This window comes from Pseudorca crassidens, chromosome 3 (genome assembly GCF_039906515.1).
Source record: "Pseudorca crassidens isolate mPseCra1 chromosome 3, mPseCra1.hap1, whole genome shotgun sequence".
In the NCBI taxonomy this organism is placed as follows: Eukaryota; Metazoa; Chordata; class Mammalia; order Artiodactyla; family Delphinidae; genus Pseudorca; species Pseudorca crassidens.
Genome location: NC_090298.1, coordinates 5,930,119 through 5,944,305, shown reverse-complemented (window position 1 = coordinate 5,944,305; position 14,187 = coordinate 5,930,119).

Genomic DNA, 14,187 nt, shown 5'->3' with positions numbered 1-14,187 from the left:
GTGAGAGTCCGGCTGGGGCAAGTCCCTTCACAGCGGAGGTGACATCGGGTGGCTCTTGGAGACTCAGTAGAGCTTTGCAGACAGACAAGGAGAAGAGCTCCCAGCACAGGGAAAGAAACTGGGCCTCGTGGTGAAGCCAACATGAGCTCCCACCCAGTCCCCTGGACCCACAGGTACACTGGTCAGCCTTACAACCAGTCCTCATGGCCGTGGTCACCAGCCCAGGCTTGACCTTCCCGTCTCTTTGCGGGTGCCTCCAGTCACCACCCTCAGCAACGTCGGGACTGAAGGCATGCCTCCCCGGGGCTGGCAAGTGCTGAGGGAGAGTTCTGAGAGCCCCCGGCAGCGCCAAGGCCCCTGCCTCTTGCACCCTTAGTGCTGTGGCTACACCAGAGCCGGCAGGAACAGCCCAGGATCCGGGCCACAGACCACCATCCAAACGCCACCCGACTGTGCTTGGGTCCCCCTGCCCCGCTAGGCCACACACGCCTCTGTGACAACTAGGAGGAGATGCCCCTTCCTCTGGGAGGACACAGCCCCGCCGCAGGTTGCCCCCAGCCAGGCCCCTCGTGCAGAGAAGATTCTGTGTAGCCCGAAGCATCCGGAGGAGCCCATCAAAATCCCAGGCTCCCGGGCAGACACACGTGCTGGGAGGGCCAGAGTCGGTCCCAAGGGGCAGGGGGTCTGGCCCAGCGGGGGGTCACCCTTGCAGGACAGGACAGTCAAAAGCGGCCAGAGGAGCCCCGTGGCACCAACGCCCATGGAACGGGACCACGGAGAAGCTGGAGGGCAGATGGCGAGGCAGAGGGAGGCCCGGGCCTGCGAGCTCACGCAACGGACGGCAGCACCCGCTCCAGAGAGGACAGAGCCCAGCGCTGGCCAGCCGTGGCTTCAGCCTCTGGCTGAGGAACAGGGAAGATGGGATTGCAGGTCTCCTGCTGGCAGAGATGACGACTGGCCGGCCCTCCTGCAGCTGCCGACCTCCCCCACCCCCGACTCCCGTCCCCAGGGCTGCTGGCTCCCGCCTCCCGGAACAAAGAGGCGAAAGCTCAAGGCAGAAATCAGCCCAGGCACACTGACCACAGAGGACGGCCAGATGTTACACCCACAGAGCACAATTCTCCCCGGGACAGCCCCACCCCACAGGACCTCTGGTTCGTGAAGGCATGCTCCCTTCTCCCCCAGGCTCCAGGGAAGCTGGGGTCCGAGCTGAGCCAATGGGGACACACCTGCCTCTAGTCACAGAGGACTGGCGCTTCTCAGCATCTGTGTGCTGGGCAGCGTTCAGGACTCAGCCGTGGAGAAAGCAACGTAAAAGGCTTCTAAAGCCCTGCTTCAGGGCTCCCACATCAGGCAGAGGGGGCCGGTGAGTTGAGTGTGGTCTGAAACTCCCCATCCAGCTGGGGCCGGGCCAGAGCCGGGCTTCGTGGGGCTGAGGGATTCTGCCAAGGTGCACGGGTGGAGGAACAGCCCCACGGAGTGTTCTGGAAGCCAGCCCTCTCCCTCCTTCATTCTCTCCCTTCCTGACGAATATATGCTGAGCACCCACCATGCCGGGGGTTTGGGGGGTAGGTCAGGGATTAAGATTCAGGATTAAGTGCCGGTGATGCCTGCTGAGCTCGGAAGGACCAGAAGGAGCCCAACGGCACGTGCCCTGCCCGCTCGGCCCCTGCAGGTACGTTCCCACACAAACAACTCTCCTGAGGGCGGGGACGAGGCACCGCGCCTGCTTCTCCCTGCGTCCCGGGCTGCAGGGTCCCACCACCCTTCACGGACCAGAGGGGCTCACTGTCTCCAGACCATGCCGGCAAGAGCTGCTTCCTTCTGGGGTCTGGAATTTCCAGCCCTGCTGGGCAGTGGGTGCCCACGTGACCAGCCCCCAGGAAAAGCCCTGGGCACCGGGGACAGCTGAGCTTCCCTGGAGGACAGCACTTCTCGTGCGCTATCTCAGCTCCTCCCTGAAGGAATTAAGGCCTCCCCCGCCCACCGTGGGGCTCCCCCGGGAGGGGCTCCTGGCAGCTCATGCCTGCTCCCTTCTGGACTGCACCCCGTGCACCTCTTCCCTTTGCTGGTTTCGCTTCGTATCCTTTTGCTGGAATAAATCTGAACCACAAGTACGATCGCATGCTGAGTCCTGTGAGCCCTCCAAGCAAATCCCTGAGATGGGGTGGCCCTGTGGAGATCCCACACAAGCCCCCCAAAACCCCAGGCAGACAGTGTTAGGGGCTCACAGCGGCTGAGCATCTGGCTCTCAGAGCGTCCCCGTCGGGGTGAAGCCCCACACACTACCCAGCTTAGCTCACCTCCAGCTCGGCCACCGCAGCAGTGCTGGGTGACAAGTGGTCAGAGACGAAGCACATGTGAGCCAGCTCTGCCAAAGCCCCCGGCCCCGCCCTTAGCATCCACCCAGAGGCTCGGGGAAAGCAAGCCGGTCTCTGCCCCGGCAGTGAAGGCGGGCGGTTAGAGGGCAGGGGGTGCGGGTCTGTTCACAGCTGTGCGCGTGCAGAGAAGTGCCGATGTCACAACATAAACCAGCAGCAGACTCGCTGCCTTGTATCTAAAAGCACTTCTAAGACCCTGGGAAGAGCCAGTCTGGACACAAGGGTGATTCCCTTGTTCTGGGTACCGTCTCCTAGACGCTGAGGGGCGGCCGGAGGGCAGCTCCTCTCTGCTCCCCTGGGACTTGCCTCCGTGCCCAGGACACGCCGTGATCGCTCCATCCACGTGGTGGCGCCATGTCTGAGCGAGTGAGGAGAAAACCCCGCGAGGCTGGGAAGCGAGGCAGAGGCAGGTCCCGTGTCCTTGCAGAGTCAGATCAGAGCAGCCCGAGGCCGGCCCTCCGGAGGACACAGGACACACACGGCTGTGACCCCCTCGTGACTGCTGGTGAAGACCAGGCAAGCCGCGTGCTAACTTGTGGATGTTGACAAGTTGTAGGGATTTCTGTGAGGCGGTGGAAGCATCCCCAAGGCTAGAGCTTTACTACCCCTCAGGACATGGCACACTTTTCACCTAAGTGAACCAAGCTCATTCTAGAACCTTCTTTCACTGACTCTATCAGTCTCTCATGTCCTCCTCTGAACCAACCGGATGGAAAAACCAATTTAAAGGAGCAGGTACGCAGCTCCAGGGCCCTTCCTTCTGCCTCAGGAAGAGGAAGTGGTGCCGTATCAGTTCCTACAGCTGCTGTAACAAATGACCACAAACTTGGTGCCTGGAAACAACACAAATTTATTCTCTTACAGTTTTGAAGCCCAAAATCAGTGTCGGGGGCTAACGCTGAGGGTCGGTAGGGCTGGCCCCTTCTGGAGGTTCTGGGGAGAGAGATTCCTTGCCTCTTCCAGCTTCAGGTACCACTAGCGTCCCTCCGCTGGTGGCCACATCACTCCAACCCTTGCTCCTATCACTGCATTGCCTTCTCCTCCTCTGTAGTCAAATCTCCCTCTGCCTTCCTCTTAGGAGAACACTTGCAATTATATGCAGGACCTACCCAAACAATCCAGAATAATCTCCCCATTGTAAGATACTTAATTTAATCACATCTGCAAAGCGCCCTTCACTGTGCGTGGTAACATGCTCAGGTTCTGGGAATTAGGACATGGGCAGCTGTTACGGGCTGAATAATATTCCCTCCCCAAAATCATATGTTGAACCCTGACCTCCAGAACCTCGGAATGTGAACTTATTTGGAAATAAAGTCGCTGCAGATGAAACTAGTAAAATGAGGTCAGACCGGAGGAGGGCAGGCCCCTAATCTGACAAGTGTTCTTATCAAAAAAAGAAGTTTGGGCACAGGGACGGACATGAAGAGAGACACCACTTGAACATGAAGGCAGACATCCAGGTGATGCTTCTGAGCCAAGGGTTGCCAGCAGACCACCAGAAGCTGGAGAGAGGCCTGGACCAGAGAGAAATGCACCCTGCCCACACCGGGATCCCGGACTTCCGGCCTCCAGGACTGAGAGACAATAAAGCTCTGTTGTCTAGCTGCCCCGTCTGTGGTGTTTTGTCACAGCTGCCTCAGGAAACGGACACAGCATCTTGGGGCCATTCCTCAGACCACCACTGTGTGCCCAGCACTGGGCAGCCAGCCCAGCATGATCTGGGGCACAGGACCACCTTGCCCCGCCCCCAGATTTTATCCTCCACAAGCTGAGAAGCAGGGGCTGTGCTTCTCCAGCATCTCGACCCACAGACTGCACTCCAACTGCCGTCTCACCTGGGCCAGTGTCGGCACCAGATACAGAGCTCAAACTGCATCAGCACGCAGAGATTCCCCACTCAGGAAGCTCCGTACAAGCACTGAGCGTGGTGGGCTTGCACCTGTGCCTGTCACTGAAGAGGAGGCCCACGGATAGCCCCTGATGACAGTGAGACCCCTGCACTTCACCTCCAGAGCCCCCGTCCCTGGAGCTGGGCCTCCCTCACCAAGACAATTAGTGGTTGTGTCTCTGGAGGAGATGGCTGGACCCCCAGGAAATCCCTGCATCCCAGCAACATGGATGTCAGTGTGTTTGTGCTGAACCTCCTCCCTCACCCGCCTCTTCCTATCTGAAAATGACAACAAGCAGAAGGGTCCCCACGTGTCACAGCGGTCCTCAAAACCACCTTGAGGTTCAGTGATTTGCTGGAAGGACACATGGAGCCTGGAAAAGCTGAATTTACGAGAGCAAAAGGATACAGACCAAAATCGGCAAAGGCAAAGGCTCCTGAGAGAGTCCAGGGCAGACAACGCATAAGCCTCCAGCTGTAGTGTCCACGGAGCTGTATAGACAGTGCTGAACCCTCCCAGCAGTGACAGGGGACCACAGTGTGAAGTATCGCCAACCAGGGAAGCTTACCTGGGCCTTGTGTCCCAGGTTTCCCTGGGGGTTGACCTTGGATCCTCAGTCTCTGGACCCTCTAGAGGTCAAACTGATTACAGCGTGAACCAAGGACCCCAGGAATCACACTGCCAGCCCGACAATCTACCAGGGCCCAAAGCCCCAGAGAACCGAAGACCCCCTCATCAGGCAGGACATAGGGGCTTAGAGGTGACCCCCCTAGGATGGTCAAGGACCACAACTTTTGGAAGGATGTGCTCACCCTGCTGAGTGAGCCTTTCCCCGTATACTGAGCCTGTGCGTCTAAAAGCCCTGTCACGGCTGATCCTGCTGGGAGATGCTCTCCGCAGAGCCCAGCTCCAGAGCTTTTATTGCCAAAGCCACGGCCACCAGGATCCAGCCCCCCAGATGAACCACATGTCCGGACCTGCCCAATTTAACCCCCTGTGTTTCTGTGGATGTGAGGCACCGACTGGGCTTCTAACATGATGGAACCTCAGAAGGTTTCTTCTTTGGATGGAAAAGAAGCTCTCACCCACCCGGGTCCTGTGATTAGAGCCTTGAATAGCAATCTCACAGGTAGTGAAAAGTAAACATGCTTCATAGCTTCATTAGTTTTCATCCCACATCAGTTGTAGATTTTTATAATAAAAGCAGTATAAATATAAGGTTAACGTAAAAACTCTTATGAAGCTGTGACCACAAAACTCACTGCCCTCTAGGACAGGGATTCCCAATACTGGTGATAATCAGAGCAAATTCTGAGTCCACAGAAACTATTACTTCACTGTATTTTTATAGTACGTTTGGGTAAACTGGAAAAAATTGGGGGCATCGACATGAAGTGTGGCAAAAAAGTTTTTCCCTTTTGTATATCATTATAATTTTACAATGAAATACAGTATATGGAGATAATAAATGTTGCATTTGTGTGAAATTTCCAAATAAAAGCTTTTACTATGTTTGTAATAGAAAGTTGGGATGGATTTCTCTGAGCCTGACTTTTTTATATCAAGCTATGTGTTTGAAATGGTTGTGTGATCCCTGTTCAGGACTTTTTAGTGACGATGTCTTCAAATTCTTTTTGACCCCATGGGTGAGACACTTTGTTAACGTGATTGGGGAACAGAGTTCAGGAGGGCATTCCCCATCACCCTTCAAACGGTGACCACCCTTGGAATGAGGGTGAAGCACCTGACAATCCTTCTGTCCCTTCGCTGATAAACGTAACGTGAATTTCTCATGTGACGATGACTATGATCACTGAGTCCAGCGGACTTTTCGCAAGTAGGGATTTGAGTGACAACAATGCTTTGGTCCACCTAGGCTCTGCCTGGTTAGGATAGTCTCCCTGAAGCTGTTTTTGAGCCACCGTGAAGACACATCTCCTTCCAGCCAGTGACAGAAGCGGGGTGGGAGCCCCTCCCGGCCCCTCCCAACCAGAGGCCCTCAGGCTGGGCACCAGCATCTCGGATGTCTGGAACTCACCCTGTGGATTCCAGCGTCACCTGAGCTCACTGCCTGTGGGGTGCGCTGGCCACACAGACCCCACCCTGCCCTTTGTCATCCAAGGAGCCCCCAGGCCAAGGGAACCGGTGTCCCCAGCGTGCTGGTCCTCGAGGGCAGCACTTTAGCCACAGGTGGGAAGCCTCAAAAGAAGCTTGGTTCAGACAAAGGGTCAGGCCACACTCACTCCCGCCACTTACAGGGTCAACTCCCCCTCCCCCCTCCCTCTCTCCTGGGTCACCCTCCCAACTGGCATGCACCCCCGGGGTCCTGGGTGCTGCGCCCACCTTTGTCCTGAAGTAGGGGAGGGAGGAATGAGGCCGGCAGGGGGAGGCCGAGAGGCCGGCCTGGGCTGTGACTTCGATAACGTCACCAAGAGCAAGAAGAAGTTGGACATTTGTGAAGTAAGATAGCTTTCATAGGGACTTCCCTGGTGGTCCAGTGGTTAAGACTCTAAGCTTCTGCTGCCGGGGGCCCGGGTTCCAGCCCTGGTCGGGGAACCAAGATCCCACATGCCAGGCGGTGTGGCCTAAATAAATAAATAAATATTTTAAAAAAAAATAAAAACACAAACACTGTATATTAAAAACTAGCTTTCATAGTTGTTTGCTTCAAACTGTCAGATACACAAAAAAACTGGATTCCGGGATGAGCTGGGTTTCTGAGAAGAAAGCAGGACTTCCTGGAATCCCTCTGGTGGACTGGGGGTGGGGGTGGGGGCTGTGCCTGCTGGGGAGGGGAAGGGGCTGGGAGGCCCCGGCCCCATGGAGGCACCTGGCCTGTGGGAACAGGGCCTCCAATGCGCCCCAGAACTTAAATAGGCAGAGAGAGGCGGAGGTCCCTGAAGGAAAAGCAGAGAATAAGAAATATTTCTTCCACCAGCTCAGGCTCTGAGCATCTATTTGCAGAGTGTTTGCCGACGTGGCTGTTCTCAGAAGGGGTTTTTAACCTAACAACTCCCCGAGTTACCAGCCCCCAGCGTCCTTGGCTGCAGGTCGGGGCCACAAGCAGTCCCTCCAATGGGGCCGAGTGACCCTCCCCTCCCCGCGGTGGCGGCCGCAGCTCCAGATACCTCTGTCCACCCGCACTGCCCACGGGCTCCCCAGGGCCACGCCACCCCCAGGGCCAGTGCCCCCTCTCTGCGTGGGAAACTCTTCTCCCCCCAGGAGATGCTCCCCGCTCTGCTCTTGCGGGGCTGAACGCCGTCTCCACTACGGATCCCTCCCCGAGGTCCAGCCGCTGTCCTGCGGCAGCTCCCCCCTCCCGGTCTCCCTCGCAGCACATCGTCGCCGTCGGGGACCTGTGGACAGCAGGGCCACCAACCCCCTGCCCGGGCCAGACACGCCGTCGGGTCTGCACGGAGGGTGGACGCCTGATTTCGGCAATTCGGGGCGCCCCCTGTCGGACCCGACGGGCATCCCCGGAGACGCAGGAGCGGCCGCGGTCCCACCCGCACTGTCACTGCTGGGAGGTCCCAAACCTCTCTTGGTCGCGGTAGAAGAAAAGAGCTGCTGCCCCGCTTCCCTGTGCTTTTGTAAGACCTGGGCACGTGGTTTCTTTCCAAATATTAACTGAGCTCACAGCCCGCCGCAGGGGGCCGTCCTCCGTCGGTAAAGGGACCCTCCCGCCGGGCGGAGGGAGGGAGGGGCCGCGGGGTCGCCGGGCGGAGGGAGGGAGGGAGGGAGGAAGGGGCCGCGGGGGTGCTGGGCCGGGGCGTCGGCTTTGAGCCAGCAGCGCCCCTCCCTCCTCCGCGGGGCGAGGCTCCCTCAGGCCTTGCGAAGGGCCGGCAAAGCAGCCCCCAGGGGACAGTCCCGGGCCGGGCACGACAGCGAGGCCCGCCCAGACCCCGGTCGTCGCACAGAGGTCCCCTCGCCGGGCAGGCGGCGGCGGCAGGACGGCAGGAAGCCCTGGAGCACCTGTGAGGGAGGCAGATCGGCCGCCAGTAGACACCCCACCCCGGAACTTGGAGATGGGATGGGGTGAGATGGAACAAAGCGGCCAAACAAAACGTTGACAATCGTCTGGCTTCACTGTGGCTCCAGCTTTTCTTCCTCCGGTTCGACTAGCTGGCAGGCAGGGTATCAAAGAACCAAACAAAACTCCCCAGGACAGGAAACACCGCAGTGAGATGTGTTACAGCTAAAGGGAGGACTTGACATTCTTTTAAATTCTAGTGTGCATCTAGACTCCAATTTTCCTAAAATGAACCTGGAGTCTTACTATTTATTTCCTGCTGCATTTTTCCACATAAAAGCATTTTTTTTAACTCACTGAAGCTTTGCTGTCTATTTGCTTCTTTCCTCCCTGTGTAACAACAGAAGCAGGGAAGAAGCATGTGCACCTCCCCATAAACCGGTGAGATCTCAGCAAGCAGTTTCGCGATGTCCCGCCTGGCACTGAGGCTGTGAGGGACACACACAGGCACGCACACACACTCACACACCTCAGAAAGCTCACGATCTACTGAGTAAAGAAGATAAATTTGAAAAAGTCAAGTAACAGCCTTCTTACCATGGCATAGTAAATATAGTAAATATCAGAAAGCAAGTTGACTGACTGACCAATGACAATTACGGGACCCAGCAAGGTGCAGACAGCCCTTCTGACCCTCCAGGAGGCTCCAAGCAGAGGAGGGAGCCGCTGGGTGTGGACGGAGGAGCCGGCCCTGGAATAAGTGCACAGAGAAGAGGAGGACCCAGTCACCCCCAACCACAGCCAACATTTCCCTATGCCAAAGAGGGACCTGGGACACACAGGTGGAGGCCAGGGGTGTCAGGGCCTCCCACACTCAGGAAGGCCCCCCTGCCCTGCACCAGACCTACCTGGGCTTCTACACCTTCACAGCGAGCTGGAAATTCAGGACATGAGGAGGGAGGGAAGCCAAAAAAACTCCCAACTGCTCTTTGTTTTGCACCCCAAACAGAATTCAGCAGCATTTAGACTGTGACCACAGTGTCACCTCCAGCCAATGAGATGCTTCTCAAAGGGCCAAGCCCCTCAGACCCCACCCAGACAGTTTCTCTTGAAAGCAGCACAGGGGATGCTGGTCTGGCTCAGGGACCCCAGGAAGGAGCTGCATTCCGCTGGCTTCCCACCCTCCTCGACCGAGGCAGCTCGTGTCCTCTCTGGGCTCCAGGGTCTTGTGCTTCAAATGATGGGTCCAGACCATCAGGGCTGGCGGGAGAGATGCAGTGGGTGAGGCCACCAGCACTCTGTTTTGTTTTTATTTTTTAATTTTTTATTGGAGTATAGTTGATTTACAGTGTTGTGTTAGTTTCTGCTATACAGGAAAGTGAACCAGTTATATATATATATATATATATATATATATATACCCACTCTTTTTAGATTCTTTTCCCATATAGGTCATTACAGAGTATTGAGTAGAGTTCCCTGTGCTATATAGTAGGTCCTTATTAGCTATCGATTTTATATATAGTAGTGTGTATATGTCAATTCCAATCTCCCAATTTATCCCTCCCCTTCCCCCCCCCTTTTTTTTTTTTGCGGTACGTGGGCCTCTCACTGTTGTGGCCTCTCCCGTTGCGGAGCACAGGCTCCAGACGCGCAGGCTCAGCGGCCATGGCTCACGGGCCCAGCCGCTCCGTGGCATGTGGGATCTTCCCGGACCGGGGCACGAACCCGTGTCCCCTGCATGGGCAGGCGGACTCTCAAACCACTGCACCACCAGGGAAGCCCCTCCTCTTCCCCTTTTGTTTGTTTGTTTGTAATGAGCTAGAGCAGGATAGAACAGAATCGATCCCACATGTAAACATGGGCAGTGGTTCATTTAACTTGTAGAGTCATATGTACGTGGCGGCAAAGTAACATGTATTCCTTTTGGTGAGGTGGTCGTAGAAATAGGACACGTGATGCTCTGGGCAATGGGTCTCATCCTGACCCTACAGGAGAATCCCCTGAGGCTTAAAGCTGGTGGGCACAGGCTCCATCTACACAGTTAATTCAGATCCCTACAGGTGGGGCTCAGGCAGCCAGCCTCCATGTAGACACCCACACAGATCTTCCAATCACTTTTGTCAAGAGCAGTGGTGTAACGTGGGCACTTGATGGCCACCCACAAGAAGGAAACACCACAAGTCGTGTGTTAAATAAGTGTCATGGGCCTTCCCAAAGGATAAATGCTCCCCAGGAGGGCCGTGGAGAGACCTGAGGACAGGTGGGAGCCGTGGTTCAGAGCAAGGTGAGGGACCAGTTGGGTCCCCAAAGCCCAGCCACGGCCACATAGGGAGGTATGAACATGGATGGGAACAGTTAGACACCCGAACACCTGACAGCACAGCTTTGGTCTGACGGATCCAGTAACGAACCACATGAGCTTTTAATCTGTATATTTATAAGCAGGGTTTTGTTTTTCCACTTTTCTTTTCCTACTAACTCATTTTTTATTGTATTTTACATGACTATTGGTAATGGCTGACCAGATATTAAAAAATAAACAACTCACAAGTCCTTCAGTACAGACCATTTGAGAGACAAGTGTTCAGAGGTCATCGGAAAGGGCAGCCTTCTCTTCAAAAGGGCTGCCCGGCCCCCTACAGGGGAGCCAGGGTGGTCCTACCAGCCAGCCACGACTGTCCAGGGCTCTTGAAGGCTCAGGCCGAGCTCTAAGGGAAACTTATGCGGCGCTGTGGTGAAGCCAGTGCCCCAGCGCCCGGGCTGGCCAGTGTCCCCTAACTGAGAATGAGGAGGCAAACAGGAAATGAGAGGTGACTGGCTTCCTCCCTGTTCCTCTCTGGACCAGGCGCATTTGGGGGTACAGAACCCCAAGAAGCTCCCAATTCCAGTCACAGGATACAGTGCTCTGGCCAGCCCCACAGCATTTGTACGACCTGCAAGTCTCAGCCCCAAACCACTTAAGGGGTATCTTTTCCTTCCTACATAAATGGACCTGCGTTAAAAAAAGGAGGTAAGTAACATTTCAGGAACAATTCAGGCAGTACACGCAGAGAGATAAAACTGGGAAGGAACTATTCAGTACTATAAAGCCTGATGTTGGGGAAGGCCGTCCTGAGGACCCCGGAGAGACATGCCGGGATTTGAGAAGCAGAGACAGGGTTGAGGTTGTGTTTTTGAAAGATGGTGCTCCGTGGAGGGAAGTTGGAGAATGGACTGAAGGCTGACCCCTGGAGTGGCGTCCAGGAGAGGGAGAGGGGGAGGGGAGGGGGAGGGGACGGCCGGGGGAGGGGGAGGAGAGGGCGGGCCCAGGGCGGGGCGTCCGGGAGAGGGGTGGGGATGAGGGCGGGCCCGGGGCGGGGCGTCCGGGAGAGGGGCGGGGATTAGGGCGGGCGGGCCCGGGGCGGGACGACAGGGAGAGCAGGGAGGGGGAGGCGGGTAGGGCAGTCCCAGGCAGTCAGGTTGAGAAGGAAGGGATGGGTCTAGGTCCTGAGGAGTTGTAGGTAGCAGATTTAGAGGCCAACAGATGCCCAGTGGGTGAGGTAGGATGATCGAGGAAGGCTGAGGGCAGCCACCGTGGAAGCAGGTGAGGTCACAGGTAGAGGAGAGACCAGTGTGGCCTTGGGAGTTGCTCCTGGGGAATCCAGCCAGGGTACAAGCAGAGCTGGGAGATGGGAAAATGCGGAGAAAATATCGTCGAGGAGGCCAAGGAGGTGAGGGCGTCCTGGGAGCCCAGCCCAAGAGAAGCAGAGCTGAGGTTGCCCCGAGGTTTCACAGAGTCGCAGGGATGCGAGCCCAGAGGGGAGGCAGAGGGTGGAGAGAGCCATGCAGGCAGCTGGTTCCAGAAGAGGCCAGGAGCCTCCAGAGAGGGAGGAGACGGGGGAGACCTGAAGGGTTTGGAGGCTGGTGGGAGACAGAAGCAGGGGTCTGAGACAGAGGACAGGACAAGTGGGCCCAGCAAAGGCCGGGCTGCACTTCCTGTGTTTATTTACAACGTCGGCGAAGGAGCAGGGCCGGTGCTGCAAACACCCTGGGGCCCCGGCTTGCTTTCTGACCCAGGAGGCAAGGCCATGTCTGAGAGGGGAAGGAGGGGAGCAGGGAGGTGGGGTGTGGATTTGAACCAAGTAGGGGTCGAGACCCTCCTCGCTAAGAAAGTGGGAAGGACCACCTGAGCCCTGAGGGTACGGGGAGTTGTGTCCCATCTCACCCCACACCTGTTAAGTGACCCTGGCCGAGTTCCTTAACCTCTGCACCTCCCCTCACTCACCTGCAGATGGGACGTCACCTGTGCCCAGCGTGGAGGCATGCAAAGCCACAGCGCTGGTGGCGTCACAGGGTGATCCGGGCCCACTAAGTACTTAGAACGTCAGCCTCGTCTCTGCGGGGCCCTCGGCCCCGGCCTTAGCGGACCCCCACCCCCGCCCCCGCTGTTCCTTCCCCTGCGCAAAGGGCCGAGGGGTGCGGGTCTTGCCAGGAGAATGCAATTGAGAGACAACGGTGAGGGATCTGACCACGAGGGCCTGAGTGCGCTTGAAGCTGGATGAGAGAGGAGGCGCCAGGGGCAGAGGAAGATGGGGTCCGTCAGGAAGGAGCCGAAAGGACCAGAGGGCGGGATGAGAGCGCACTTTCCAGAATCCGTCTTTATGAGGGCCACTATCTTACGACATAAACACTGGCCATGAAAACCAAGTCCAGGTGGTTTTCTCATAACCATTTGAACACATCAACCCAGGGGGCTTCCGGCTGGCCCTCAACACCAGTGTGAGGCGAAGGGGTTCAGCCTGAAGTCAGCAGTCTCTCGGGGGATCACGGGAGACCTTGAGGCGCTCCGGGCTGGCACGCGGCTCCAATGAAAGCAGAACTCACCCTACCTTCTGAAAACCCCACTAACGAACACTGGGTTTATCCATCTTGCCCACTCTGGGGCCTGTGAATCATGAATTGGTCCTTCTCCAGGACCCTGTGATGCTGGGAGACTGACAGCAAATGACACCAGCCGGTGTGGCCAGGGTGCCTTCCTCATCAACTGCTGGGGAACCGCCCTGCCCGCACGCAGCCAAGGAAACACAGTAATGAAACCTATCCTTGAGTCGCCCTTAACCAATGGGAAGTAGCCCCAAGGGTGGGGTGTTTGGGGTTCTGTGCTTCATGGTAGCCACTATCCACTGTAATCAGCTTGCTCTGGTCATCTAAGTCGCCTAAAGATTGGCAAGAGCTTTGCAAGTTCTGAAGTGTAACGATAAACATCACACCCTCCTCAAAGTTTCATCAAATCATCACAGGGGGTGAATGCAGCCAATATTTCATAATAACTTTAAATGGAGGATAAGCTACAAAAATACTGAAATACTATGCTGCACACCTGAAACTAATATCGTTAAGTCAACTATACTTCACTAGAAAAATAAAGAATACGTTTTAAAAAATCATCACAAGGTGACTGAAACAAAAACGTGTACGTGTGTCTGGATTACCAATGTCACCGCCACCGTGCACACAGGCTGTCTGGGGGCAACGTGCCAGGCACCTCGAACGGGGATAAGACAGGGCACGAGAAACCCTGCAGCAACTCGAAGAGGAAATCCTGGAGGGAATTCCCTGGTGGTCCAGTGGTTAGGGCTCCACGCTTTCACTGCTGAGGGCCCAGGTTCAATCCCTGCTCAGGGAACTAAGATCCCACAAGCCACGAATCTCAAACAAACAAACAAACAAACAAACAAATAAATGAAAAGGGAAGTCCTGGAGATGTGGCCGCGAGGGGTTTATCTGGAAGCCTGGGAGTCAGCGCTGATGGGCCCTGAGACAATGTGCTGGACGGGCAGAGGGTCACACTGAGGCCGAGCTGCAGTGGGACCCTCACGACAGCCAACGCTGGCTCGCCAAGTCCCGGGAGGACGCAGGGCCCCGCCGGGACAGCACAGGTACTGCCTCCCCGCTGAGCTCC